Source organism: Myotis yumanensis, unplaced genomic scaffold (assembly GCF_028538775.1).
Source record: "Myotis yumanensis isolate MYYU_CA2020_CCGP unplaced genomic scaffold, mMyoYum1.0.hap1 SCAF_385, whole genome shotgun sequence".
NCBI classification, from domain to species: domain Eukaryota; kingdom Metazoa; phylum Chordata; class Mammalia; order Chiroptera; family Vespertilionidae; genus Myotis; species Myotis yumanensis.
Window position 1 is genome coordinate 6,154 of NW_027224136.1, and position 14,006 is coordinate 20,159.

Sequence of the window (14,006 nt, forward strand, 5' to 3'; positions counted from 1 at the left end):
CAATGCCCCCTCTGTAGAGAATTTTTATAAGAATTTGTTTGAGCCCAAATGACAACAATGCTAGGAAGCAAGATCTCAAGTGCTCCCCAGTTTGGGTTTTCTAACCCTCCCCTCAGACCTTCCAGGCCTCCACTCACCACCCAGTTCTAAAGCCACAACCACACTCTTAGGTGTTGGTGACATCACACCCCACTTCTGGTACTAAAGTCCACATTTATTTCCTACATCAGCTGTACCATAGTCCCACACACCCAGTGGGCTTAAACAACAGAAATTCACTGTCGTAGACCTGGATTCTGGGAGTCGAGGTCAAGAGTCACAGGACTGGTGACCCCAGGTTATAGGGGGATGGCCAGGCCCTCCCCACTGCTGCTCTGGGAGCTGCTGACATCCTCCGCTTGTAGAGCTCCTCTGTGCATGGCCTCTCCCTGTGAGTGTCTCTGTGTCCAAGTCCCCCTCCTGTAAAGACAAAGTCCTATGGGGTTTGGAGCCACCTGACTCCAGCAGGACCTCGCTATCTTATGGGAAAGGGAAATAGCCCTGCTGAGAAAGCACAGGGAAAGATGAGAGCAGGGTCATCAGACACTTGGGAGAGCAGTGCAGTGGGCTCTGCCACCAGAGGACGTGCAGAGAGGGCATGGTGCCACTGCCCAGCCAGACGGCTTGCGTGCCAGCTGAATCACAGGGACTTGTGGCCCTGTCCCAGCACCAACAGGCAGTATGGGGACAGGGACATGGGAAGAGGTGGAGCAGAGGTGCCATGAGACTAAGATAGGACAGTGCTCTTAGGGACCCCGTGTGGGCTCATCCACCTTGGTCACCCAGGTTCCCACAGAAAGGATGAGGAAGCTGTGAGCCAACCCACCAGGGAGTTGCCAGTCCCAGAGCCCAGTGTCCATGAGTGACAGCCCTACAAGCGTCCAGGTCTGAAGTACTTGCAGGGTGTCACCTGTCTGGACATTGGCTGATGGAGCCGTGTGCCCCCAGATTCCCCCAGGACAGGGCTGAACAACCCCTCTGAGACCAAAGTCACTGACAGGCTGGTCCCAAGCACAGAGCCCTTGGGAGCAGGAGTTGGGGATAGGAAGGGCTGACCTCACTGCTGCTCAGGTGACGACACACAAGTCCAGCCATGCTCTGCCTCACCTGCCAGGCAACTGAGGCCCCCAGGCCCATCACCCAGGGCACACCCTGAGCTGGGGTATCCTTCCACCCCTCACGGCTCCATGTGAGGGGTTAGAACAGGAGGTGCATAGAGCAAGGAGACTGGGCCTCCCCTCCAGGGCTCTGCCAGGCCCCCCAGGACCGAGGCCTCTCCTCCCACACTGCCCTGTGCCCTGGGGAGTGCCCGGCCTCAGAAGAAACACCTGTCTGTCTTCCAGGTGTGGCTGTGCTCCCCATGGTCCTGGAGTGCAAGGCTCCCAAAGAAGGTGTCTCCGTGACCCTGGCCTGCTTGGTGACGGGGTCTGACTCAGCCACCTGGCACATAGGAGCAGAGAAGCTGCCCGGAAATGATGTTGTGATTGGACATTTGGAGCAGAGGGTCACCTACCTCTTCTACCAAACCATCTTCTGGAAGCCTGGCTCACACAGCTGTAGCGCCGATCACACGTCCAAGACAGTCCAGTGGCCAGGTGGGTGGCCTCCAGCATGTCCCAGCATCTTCCAGGGCCTGACCTCAAGGACCAAAGCAGGGACTGGGCCCCGATGGGCACCCAGCCACCCCTCAGAGCAACTCACTCCCTACCCCCTCCAGCTCCAGCATTCAAACCCAGCCCCTTCCACTCTTGTCTCCAGAGTGCTGGAGGCAGCAGCCCAAACCCGGCCCCGCCCCTGCCCTACCCATGTCTTCCCGTCCACCCGAAAGCCTGTCCCCCCCTTCGTCCACGATGCCCTCTGACCTCGGCTGCCCACTGCCCTTCTGGTTTCAGCATCTTGGAAAACTCAGGCCATCTCAGTGACCCACGTGCCACCTCTCTCAGAGAAACTCACCCCAGCCCCCACCATGGCCAGAGACCCAGGTGAGGAACCCCTCTGCCAGCATACCCCTACCCACCTGTCCATGCCTTAGGCTGCCTCCTTTAGGCAGCCCTCCATGACTTCTGGGAGTCTTCAGTCACATTCTGGTCAGGAAGGGCGGGGCCCTGAACTTATGGCTACTGAGCACCTACTGTATCCAGGCCCTGTGTTGAGTGACACTGAAGCCTTCAGGTGCCAGGGACCGGCCTAGGTCACACTGCAGGGAGCACAGTGGATGAGGAGGGCCTTGGGCCAGCACTGGGATGCACCTGCCCTGTGGGCCTGGCTGAGACATGAGCTTCTTCTGGAGGCTTTTGTGGGGATTCATTGCCAGCGCAGCCAGGAGTGCGGAACCCAACCCCTGACCCTCACAGAAACACAGGGCGCCCCCTAAATGCTGGGGTTGTGGTGGTGCACCCAGGGTCTGCCAGCCAGAAGACGGTGCTCATGCTCTGAGCGGGTTGCCAGTGCCGGCAGGGGTGTGCTGGGCAGACACAAGGAGTCCCGACCTGCGGTGGCCCCACCAGGTTGCTGGTTCGGACGCCCACACCCCCAGCTGCAGTTGGTGCCTGCTGTCGCGTCCAGAGGGTTTTTCAAAATGCTGACACACCGAGCTCAAAAGGTTCACCATCACTGCCCTAAACCATAGGAGGAGTTGTCGTACAGGTGGTCCTTGAGCACCTGGCAGTCAGTCACAGCCACCAGGCCAACAGGGTCCCGCCAGAACCAGAGGCGCACTCCGGGGCACCGACACAGGGACGATGTGGCTGGGGTGGGGCTCAGACATGCACCTCACAGCTGGGGCCATGGAGAGGCCACAGCCCTGACCATGGCCCCCCTCACCCATCCACTTCCCTCTCAGGGCCCCAAGGTCCCCTGAACCCAGGGGTCACGAGGGATCCAGCCACCATGCCCCAGACCCTGGCCCGGGTCCCAGCCAGAAGCTGGGATGCTGGACCCTTTCTCCGAGGCCAGTCCCTGGGGCACGGACCAGGGGGAGCAGGGAAGGAACGGGCCAGGGGCCTCACATGTCCTCTCTCCACAGCCCTTCTGGCCACCTCCCCCGGCAAGGACTCACATTCTCCAGAGCCTTCCCGTGGCCCGGGCACAACCGGGGTTCTCCGTGCAGCTGCCACGGCGCCCAGCAGCCTCGCCATCCGGGTCCTGGCCACGCCGGGCGCTCACACCTCTGCCCGGGCGGCCTCCCGGCTCCTGTGTGAGGTGTCGGGCTTCTCAGCCCTGGAGCTGCTCCTCACCTGGCAGGAGGGCCGGCGCCAGGTGGACTCCTCTTGGTTTGCCACCGCGGGCGCCCACAGCCGAGCCTGGAAACAGCACGTTCCGCACCTGGAGTGTCCTGCGGGTCCCGGCCACCCCCGGCCCCCCGCCGGCCACCTACACTTGCAAGGTCAGGCCCCCGGCCTCGGAGGCTGCTCAACGCCAGCTGGAGCCTGGACACTGCAGGTTAGGCACCCCCAGCACAGGGCTGGGGGGTGGGCAGCCAGCACAGCGGCTGGCTATCTGTGCCACCCCCCGGGACAGCCCCACCCGGCTGACTTGTTATCTGGAGTTTGCACTCGCTGTCCCCACACTTGGGGATTTGGGTGACCTGACACCTGTTTGTCCCACTCATTCCTGGTATCCCCACAGTGGGCGCTGACCCAGGAGGGCGGGAGGCTGGGGACCCCTGCCAGGCCCCGAAGAGCAGCCATTTCCTGTGAAGACACACCCGTCACTGGGCACGGAGCAGGGCCTCCTCCAGGGTGGACATCGGGTGGTCACCACAGATGGCTCCTTCCGCCCCCCCACCCAAGAGATGTCCGAGCCTCTCCAGGTTCCAAGGGCCCCAGGACCCGTCCCAGCACCTTGGGAGCCAGGTGCACCCAGAAGGGAGGGCTGGACCCCACGCTGACTGTGGAGGGAACAGAGACCCACAAAGTGGGGCTCACCCTCCCCTCTGAGGCTTCCTGCCAGGCCGTCCATTGTGCACAACACCCAGACCCTGCCCCGTCTTCGCCCACCAGGCCCCCAGGGACGGGATGGGCATGCTGGGCCAGGCTGTGAGCAGGACACCATCCAGGCTGCCCAGCGCTCACCTGCCAACCTGTGCTCGGTGTCCACAGCGCCACAGGCTTCGCGGGTCATGGAGATGGCCCTGCCTCCTGGGCGGGTCACAAGGGATCTGGTCACCAGGCCCCAGGCCCCAGCTCGGCTCTCAGTCTCTGTGGTAATAGACGGCTGCCCTTTAAATCTCCATTTCTCAGAGGACCCCTGAGTTCAGAGCATGTGATTAGGAATAAATCACTAATTACTCGAAGAATAAAATGACGAGAAAAGCAAAGTTCTACCCGCTTTTCATTGTTAGAGCCAACAGACTGCAAAGCCTTGGCACTCACTCATGCCCGGCCCACCTCCCGCACCCCACACCACAGACAAGGGGCCCGGCGGCCTGCACTGCATGCTGGTTCCCAGGCCCACTTCCTGCCTGGCCCCAGGCACCCAGCCCAGGGCTGGGCAAGTCCCCCTCCCAATCCAGCAGGATGACGATGCCATACTCCAACCTGGCGTGTGCCCTGGCTCACAGCCATGCCACTCCTCCTGCTGCCGTCTGGGCCTGCACCCCTCCGGGGCCTGGCCTCCTGCCCCCTCCATCCTCCTGGGCCAGGCTCTCTCCCAACTCAGGGCATCCGTGCATGCTGTTCCTTCTGCTTAGAATGCTGTTCCCTCCTCTCTTTGCCTAGTTGGCAATATCTCATCTTCCACAGCTCATCACAGCTGCCACTTCCAAGCACTGTATATGCTTTTAAATATGGTTATTGATTTCAGAGAGGAAGGGAGGAGAGAGAGATAGAAACATCAATGATGAGAGACTGGGGGGTCGAACCTGCAACCCGGGCATGTGCCCTGACCAGGAATCGAACCGTGACTTCCTGGTTCATAGGTCGATGCTCAGCCACTGAGCCACATGGCCAGGCCCAGCTGCCACTTCTGAGGGAGGCTCCACGGCCAGGCTCCCGGGGCCAGTCCCTGTGCATCTGCATCTTCTTACTGCCGGCGCCTCCCTGGCTTTCTGGTCACACGTGTGTGGACTTACGTGCCATGTTTCGTTCTGGTTCACCTGCCCCAATCGGTGCTGTGACCTATCTGGTTCTGCTGTGCCAGGCACGGGCCTGACCATGAGAAGGAGGGGTGCAGATGCCTGTTGGGTGGGTGACAGGGTGGGCACTGGATGGTATGAGCTGTCACCTGGCATGCAGCTGCCGCTGTGCGCTGTGAGGCCGCAGGACTGACCTCAGCAGCGCCGCTTCCTCCCCAGGCCAGGCCCCGCCCCTCTGGGGCCCCCTGAGCATGCAGGAGGACTGTGATGGCTACGCCGACCTGGACGATTCCAGCCGCCTGTCACCCACCTTCCTGGCCCTCTTCCTCCTCACCCTGCTTTACAGCGGCTTTGTCACCTTCATCAACGTGAAGGGCAGGGACATCCAGGGGGCTCGCTGGAGCCGGCCAGGGACTGTGCGGAGCCAGGAAACCCGGGCAGGAGGACAGTGGGCTGTGGGCACTGGCCCGGCCTGAGGGAGCCACCCGGGGCCCTCGCAGGAACACTGCATGCCTGGCCTCAGAGCCGGCCCTGACCCAGGCGCCTCCTCCCGTCCACCCTCTGGCCAGCCCATAAACAGTTCTGGCTCCTTGCACCTGCCTCCTGTTTCTGTCCCTGCCCTCAGGATCTGCCTCTGGCCACTGCACCAGGTGCTGAGAGGCCGCTCGCAGCAGGGCTGCCACGGAGGATCCAGGGGCCTGTCCACGCAGTGGACTGGGCTGGGAGGCCGTGAACACACACAGGCAGGCTCACTCTGCAGGTGCACAGATCTATACGCTCACACAGCTCACACAGAAGCAACATGCACAGTGCACACATGCAGCATGCCCCTGTACACAGTTCACACACAAATGCACACATGTGTGCACACATGTGCCAGCCTACAGGCAACATACAGGCTTCACACGCACATTCCCGGAACCTGTCAGTCAGGACATGGAGATGGGAGGGCTCTTCTTGTCGCTGGGCAGTGTCATCACAGAGAGAAGCTGGCACTTACCGCTGCATGGCCAGCTGTGTGGGGACAACCAGGGGGGACAGCCATGGGACAGCCATGGGAACAGCCATGGGGACAACCATGGGAACAGCCACGGGACAGCCATGGGGACAGCCATGGGGACAACCATGGGAACAGCCATGAGGACAGTCACAGGGGACAGGCATGGAGGACAGACATGAAGGACAGTCAAGGGGGACAGCCATGGGGGACCGTCACAGGGGACAGGCATGGGGGACAGACAAGAGGGACAGCCATGGAGGACCATCACAGGGGACAGCCATGGGGGACAGTCATAGGGGATAGCTATGGGGGACAGACACGAAGGACAGTCATGGGGGACAGCCATGGGACAGTCACAGGGGACAGCAATAGGACAGCCATGGGGACAGACATGAAGGACAGTCATCGGGGAGAGCCCTGGGGAAAACCATGGGGGCTATCACAGGGAAGGGCCACTGGGGACAGCCACAGAGGCAGCCACAGGGCACTGCCAGGAGCCCAGGGGTGTGGGTAACCCAGAAGCTGGAAAAGGCCAAATGGGTGCTCCCTGGAGCCTGTGGGAGGGGAGAGGGGCGGGCCCAACCACACCCTGAACCTGCCCAGTGAGGCTGGGCGAGGAACGGGGGGGTCGAAGGGAGGGGCCATTTGCCCCAGCAGCCGAGGAAAAGGAGCACAAGGCTGCGCTCCACCCTGTCCCGTTTCGGCTGACTCCCCGCCTGGTCTCCTCACCTGGTCGTGTGGTCTCCGTGCCAGAGGCCCAGGGTCACAACCACAGGGTCTCCCTGCCCACGCCCTGGAGCCCTGTTTCAAGATCTCAGATGAGACCCTGGCTCCCCACAGCCCCAAAGGCCCTCATATCTTATGAGAAATCAGAATGGGGTCCTTGTGGGGCCCGGCTGCCCTGGCCTCCTGTCTATCCATCCCTCTTTGTCCCCTCATAGGCTGTCCCTGGCCATGAGGCTCCCGCATCATCCCCTTCAGGTCTGTGTGATGTCCCAACACCCTAATGCAAGGCCCAGGCCTCAGACCTTCCCCTGAGCCTCCTTCTAGCACCCTCTGTGGCTCACTTATACCTGTTGGTTATTCTCGGTTTTCACCTAGAAAGTTGCCTCTAAGAGAACAGAGCTCTCGGCTGCTTCTTCATGACCCCCAGCAGGTAGGACCCTCTAGCAGGTAGGACCCTCCCGGCAGACAGGACCCTCCAAAAGGTAGGACCCTCCAGGCAGACAGGACCCTCCCGGCAGACAGGAACCTCCAGGCAGACAGGACCCTCCAGGCAGATAGGACCCTCCAGGCAGACAGGACCCTCCAGCAGACAGGACCCTCCAAAAGGTAGGACCCTCCAGGCAGACAGGACCCTCCCGGCAAACAGGACCCTCCAGCAGGTAAGACCCTCCAGGCAGACAGGAACCTCCAGGCAGATAGGACCCTCCAGGCAGACAGGACCCTCCAGGCAGACAGGACCCTCCAGGCAGGTAGGACCCTTATACCTGTCAGTTAATCAGGGTTAGGAGATGAGGGTCTCAGAGCCCCAAAGGCATCCTTGCTGGGCCTTCTACCCTGAGCCCCGCCCTCCAGCCCCACCCCACACTCAGGAGCCCACCATTGGGTCGCAGCTGTCTCCTGGCTGTTCCCAAGGGAGCAGGTCTTGACTTTTCCCTCTGCCCTTGGATTTGCACCCTGGAGCCCCATCCACAGGCCCCTGGGTGGCCAGGAGGGAGTCCGGGCACCACAGTCCATGGCCCATGATTCCCCTGAGTGTGTGGGTGCCTGGCTGGGCCGGGAGTCGGTTCTTGAAGTTCATTCTGTTCTCATTCTGTCTGTTTATAAAACAGTCCCTACCCAGCCGGTGTGGCTCAGTGGGTGAGCATCGACCTATGAACCAGGACGTCACGGTTCGATTCCAGGTCAGGGCGCATGCCCGGGTTGGCGGCTCCGTCTCCAATGTGGCCTGTGCAAGAGGCAGCACATCTATGATTCTCTTTCATCATTGATATTTCTATCTCTCTCTCCCTCTGCTTTCCTCTCTGGAATCAATAAAAATATTTTTAAAAATTAAAACAACCCCTGACACCGGGCATGAAACACATTGTCATCAATGCACACCTGACCCTCACAGCTTTGTGGTGCCCAGCAGGATCCTACCTAGACCTCAGCCCAGCGGCACCGGGAAGCTGTCAGGTGGTTTCCAAGAGCTGGAGCCGAGTCAAGCACGACTTCCCACCTGCTGGCCCCGGCCACTGCGGGAATCGGTCTGCCAAAGGCATGTGCTGGTCTCGTGGGCCCCCATGCCCTGAGCTCCCTGTCACTACGGCCCCTAGCCGGGGTGCCCCCCACCCGGGGTGCCCCCCTTCTCAGTGCAGAAACATCTGTCCCAGAAGTTGCGACACTAGGACACACGCCCTCCCACACCTCAATCAGGGCTTGCCAAGCCTTGTCCTCAGGCCGGTGGCAGCAAGCGTGCTCCTCACCGGGCCCGGCTCCCGCCTTCCAGCCCTGAGGACTGCCGCTCCATCCTGCTTCCCAAGCACCGTGTGAATTCCTGTCATGACCAACCCTCCTCGAGCGCCTCCCAGGAAGAGGGTCCTGAGAAGGGTAGTGAGAGCTTAGCTCAGATGACAGACCAAACTCACCACAACACACCACACGTGGCTCTTTGGACTGCTGTGAGCAAATAAAGGACAAAACGGCCTTCCCCTCCACAGAGTGAAATATCTCACAGGCAGCCAGAAACGTGCCAGCCCTCCTCCCCAAAGAGGAAACGAAGCCCCGTATTCCCTGTTTACTGTCCCTGGGTGCTGCCCTTTTCTGTCCTTGTTGGAAAATGGCCAGTCTTGGACAGCCTGCCGCTTAATCCTGAGCCACAGTAACACACACGAATGCATCTTACGTTAAATGGTAGCAGAACAGGAGGATGTGAAAAGAAAAGAATCGGTTAATATATATGGATTTCATATCAAAATGAGGGACCGTGATGGCCAGTGTGCTCAGTGGTTAGAGTGCTGACTCACACACTGAAGGGTCCCACATTCAATTCCTGGTCAAGGGCATGGACCTGTGTTGCAGGTTCATGCCCATCCCTGGCTCCCGTGGGGGTACCTGCAGGAGGCAAAGGATTGATATGTGTCTCTCACATCAGTGTTCCTCTCCCACTCCCTCCCTCCTTTCCACTTTCTCTAAAACTCAATGCAAAAATATCCTCAGGTGAGAATGAACAACAACAAAAAGCCCGGCCAGCATGGCTCAGTGGTTGAGCATTGACCTATGAACCAGGAGGTCACGGTTCAATTCCCCATCAGGGCACATGCTGGGGTTGCAGCCTCGCTCCCCAGTGTGGGGTATGCAGGAGGCAGCCCATCGATGATTCTCTCTCGTCATTGATGTTTCTGTCTTTCTCTCCCTGTTCCTTCTTCTCTGAAATCAATAAAAATATAATTTAACAAAAAAAGGAGGGACCATCTGAGAATTCCACCCACCACACTGCATGTACCAGTCTTCTCTGTGGGCGCTCATGGGTGATGCACCCTTAACTCCCAGACTACACATGGGCGTGGCCGGTGACCTTGAGGTGCATGAGGTCAAGGCGCAAATGCTTTCTTTCTCTGTAAACTCCTGCTGTAAGGCCAGTGCTGTCCCCTGCAACTGCCCTTTCCACAGGAGACAATGGCTATGAGGTGTCTGCCCCAGCAGCCTCGGGACCGCTGTCCACGGTGCTGCTTGGCCCGCCGCCTGGGCGAGCTGCTGTCCATGGTGATGCCCGGCCCGCCGCCTGGGCGAGGCGCTGTCCGCGGTGCTGTTCCTGTTTACCTGAATGGCATACTGTTTGGGGCGGGCGGGGGAGGGGTTAGGTTTACAAATGAGCTAAGCAGACAGTACAGTTTCCATACTACTGTGCCCCTCAAACACCACATCTTTACCTATTGTTTTTTGTTGTTTTTTTTTAAAAATATATTTGTACTGATTTCAGAGAGGAAGGGAGAGGGAGAGAGAGATAGAAACATCAATGATGAGAGAGTGGGTGCCTCCGGTTTGTCCCACACTGGGGATCAAGACCACAACCCAGACATGTGTCCTGACCGGGAATTGAACTGTGACCTCCTGGTTCATAGGTAGACGCTCAACTACTGAGCCACGCTGGCCGGCACATCTTCACCTATTGTAAGTATCTTGCATCAGCGTTTAGGACTATTTGTTATAAACAAAGAACCAATATTAAAACATTATTGCCCTGGCCGGTTTTCTCAGTGGTTAGAGCGTCGCCCCTCGCACCAAATGGTAGCAGTTTCCACTCCCACTCAAGGGCATGTACTTCAATTGTAGGTTTGATCCCCAGCCCCAGTCAGGGCATTTGCAGGAGGCAACCAATTGATGTGTCTCTCACGTCCATGTTTCTCTCTCTCTCTCTCTCTCTCTCTCTCTCTTCCTTCCCTTCCACTCTCTCTAAAAATCAATGAAAAAAATTTCTCAAGTGAGGATTGAAAATATAAAATAAATTTTTAAAAAATATATTAAAAATATATATTTATTATTATTAACTAAAGTCCATGGTTAAGATTGTGGCTCATGCCTTACATTATACAAGTCTCTGAGTCTTGGTTTGTTTTTTTTAGCTTTGTTTTTAATTTATCTTTATTCTTGAAAAATTACAGATGCCCCCTTACTCCCCCCCATTGACCCCTCCACACCACTCCCACCCCGTCCTCAGGCCTTCACTGCACTATTGTCTGTGTCCATGGGTTGTGCCTATATGCATATAAATTCTATTTTTAAATCTTTATTGTTGAGAGTATTACAGATGTCCTCCTTTTATTCCCCCCATATCACCCCTCCACCTGGTTCCTACCCCACTCCAGGCCTTAATATAAAATCTACCCTCTTAGCAGATGTTCAGGTGCAGGCACTTTGGTGCATAACTAAAACTTTATACACATTGAACAATGAAGGAATCAAAGGCTATCACCACCAAAGAAAAATTAATGAAACACAGAGGAAGATAGTAAGAATGAGAGGAGTGAAATAGCTATAAGACAGACAGAAAACTAGTAACAAAGTGGCCAGAATAGACCCTTGCCTATGTACAATAAAATTAAATGTGAATGGACTAAACTGCCCAATCAAAATGCAATATCCAGGTGATGATTAACAAAAGTTAAGGATAAATGCAAAAAGGAGTCACAGAGACAAAGAGGGCCATTGATGATGATGAAAGGATCGATTCCCAAGTGGGGACAGGGCCCTGGGAAGGGCTCCTGTGAATGGCCTCAGAGTCCTGACAGGTTGGGAGTGGGCGGGGGTCACACACCAATGACATGAGGCCATAACGTATCTACTAAGATTTTATTCCAGGCTCCTGGGTGCAGGTGGGCTGAGTCTGAAGAAGGAGTCAGCAGAGACCGAAGGGAGAGTCAGGTTTTTATTATCTTCTGCTGCTGCATGCCGCTCTGCTGACATGAGGGTCCGGTCGGTCCTTGGCTCCTCCCAGTGTCAGGTGACTAGTCAGCATCTGCGCTATGCAGTGCTCAAGGCAGCAAGCTTTCTGCAAGGCATCTGCTCAGCACAATACGTTTTTCTCTGCCCCGTTTTATTCTCTTTAACCCTTTCAAAGCCTCTCTTTTCTCTTGTTCCTGAAAGCCAGGCCCAGATCCAACACACCGGCTCACAATTCCACTCTAGGCAAACTCAGCATCACTGACTTCAATATAGATATACATATATATCCTCCTCCTATCTAATAATAGACAAACATGGTAATTAACCGTACCTCTGACATGCTTCCCATTGGCTAATCAGGTGATATGCAAATTAACTGCCAAACAAGATGGCGGTTAACCGCCAACAAACATGGTGGTTAATTTGCATATGTAGGTGCAATGCTGGGAGGCAAAAGGGGAAGAAGCCTCCTGACACTCGGTGATCAGAAACCCAAGTGGCAGATAAGAGCCGGGTGGCAGGGCAAAAGTGGCCCTGGGGCTCAGACAGAAGGAGGTGATGGTGGGGCCCCACACCCTGTGAGGCCAGGCCATCCTCGCTGGGCTCAGGCTGAAAGCGGTGAAGGCGGGATCACCGCCCCATGGGCAGCCCACTCGGTGTGCGGCCAGGCCACCGCCCAGAGCTCAGGCAGAACAAGGGGATGGCAGGGGTCCCTGCCCTGTGTGCAGCCCACTCCATGTTCGGCCTTTCCTGAGTGCAGCCCCAGCCATACACGCGGGGCTCAGAGGGAACATGGCGATGGCAGTGGCCCCGCCCCCTGTACACCCAGGCCATGGGCGTTGGGCTCAAGAGGCTAGACCAGCAAAGCAGGACTGTGGATTGGGAATGGGCACAAGGCAGACCTCCTGGTCCTTCCCCTCAGCCAGCAGGCTCCTATCAATCTTCAGTTTCTACTGAAAGGAATGTGGTGCCTCCACTGTGCAGCCTCCCAGGACTCGCAGGCTCTGGAGTGAAGACTTCAACAAGGACTTCAGAGCCTGCTCAGGGGAATAACCACCGCCTCCCTACTCCACAGCTGCTTCTGTGTCTGCAAGAAGTGCGCATGCTCCTCTCTGTGACATGGGTGGGGCCAGAGCCTGAGTGAGGGGTTCCACCATAGCATAGCAGCTGGACCAGTGGAGGGAGGGAGGGAGGGAGGGAGGGAGGGGAAGTAGCAAGGGGGAAGCCCAGGTTCCCTGCTCCTCCTCCCACAGGCATGGCCCTTGCTGCTGATATGATAAAAGGAGTTGTGTTTTTCTAACTCTGTCTGGATAAAGGAAACAAGTGTCTGTTGACTTCTGATCTTATTCTCAGAGCTGCCAGTTAATCCCTCTAGATGCATCATAACCAACCTCCAAAGGATCCGAGGGGCAGGATCAACCTTCGTTCCATAGTTGGAGAAATTGACCAATAAACACATGTGCCTCATGCCTCAGTGTTAACTACCACAGAAATCTCTGGGTAATGACTCAGATTCTATATCTAAGGGTATATTTTCTTCTGTTTTCATGTTTAATTCAGCCCCAAGAATCAAATAATACAATAAGAAATAAAATGAGTTCAGAAGGCTCAGCATTGTATTCCCAGGGCCTTTGGTCCCACACAAACCGCAGAGCTCAGTTATCCTGAGATGAAAGGAAAGGAAAGAGAAACATGAAAGGTTTCCCAGCTCAGTCACAGAGACATCTCATAACCACATATTAAGGACACGGCATTAACTTAGGGGTGGAAAGGACACAAATGGAATAGAATATGGAGCCACTTGGAGTGAGCAGACCAGCAGGGGGGCAGTTGGGGGCAAGCAGGCCAGCTGGGGGTGGGGGCAGTTAGGGGCAAGCAGGCCGGCAGGGGGGTAGTTGGGGTGAACACACTGGTACAGGGGGCAGTTGGGGATGATCAGGCTGGTGGGGGGGGGGGATTTGGGGGCGAGTAGGCTGGTGGCGGGGGGAAGTTGGGGGCAAGCAGGCTGGAAGGCAGAGTGGTTAGGGGCAATCAATCAGCCAGGCAGGCAGGTTAGTGGTTAGGAGCCAGCAGTCCCAGATTGTGGGAGAGATGTCCAACTGCCAGTTTAGGCCCGATCCCTGTAAACCAGCAGTAGGACATCCTTCCAGGGGTCCCAGTTTTGAGAAGGTGCAGGCCGGGCTGAGGGACACTCCCCCAGCCCCCGAGTGCACAAATTTTTGTGTACCGGGCCACTAGTGTGTATATGTGTGTGTGTGTGTGTGTGTGTGTGTGTGTGTGTATATATATATATATATATATATATATATATATATATATATATTTCAGACGGGAATGGAGAGGGAGAGAGAGATAGAAACATCAATGATGAGAGAGAATCATGGACCAGCTGTCTCCTGCCTGCCCCACACTGGGGATAGAGCCCACAACCCAGGCATGTGCCCTGAGATGGAATCAAACTGT

The 14,006-nt window shown here is 56.9% G+C and overlaps 1 pseudogene; it reads left to right on the forward strand.

The window, feature by feature from the left end:
• The first annotated feature begins 348 nt into the window (after positions 1-348).
• Positions 349-9,863, forward strand: LOC139001321 (Ig delta chain C region membrane-bound form-like; annotated as a pseudogene).
• Positions 9,864-14,006: the final 4,143 nt, after the last annotated feature.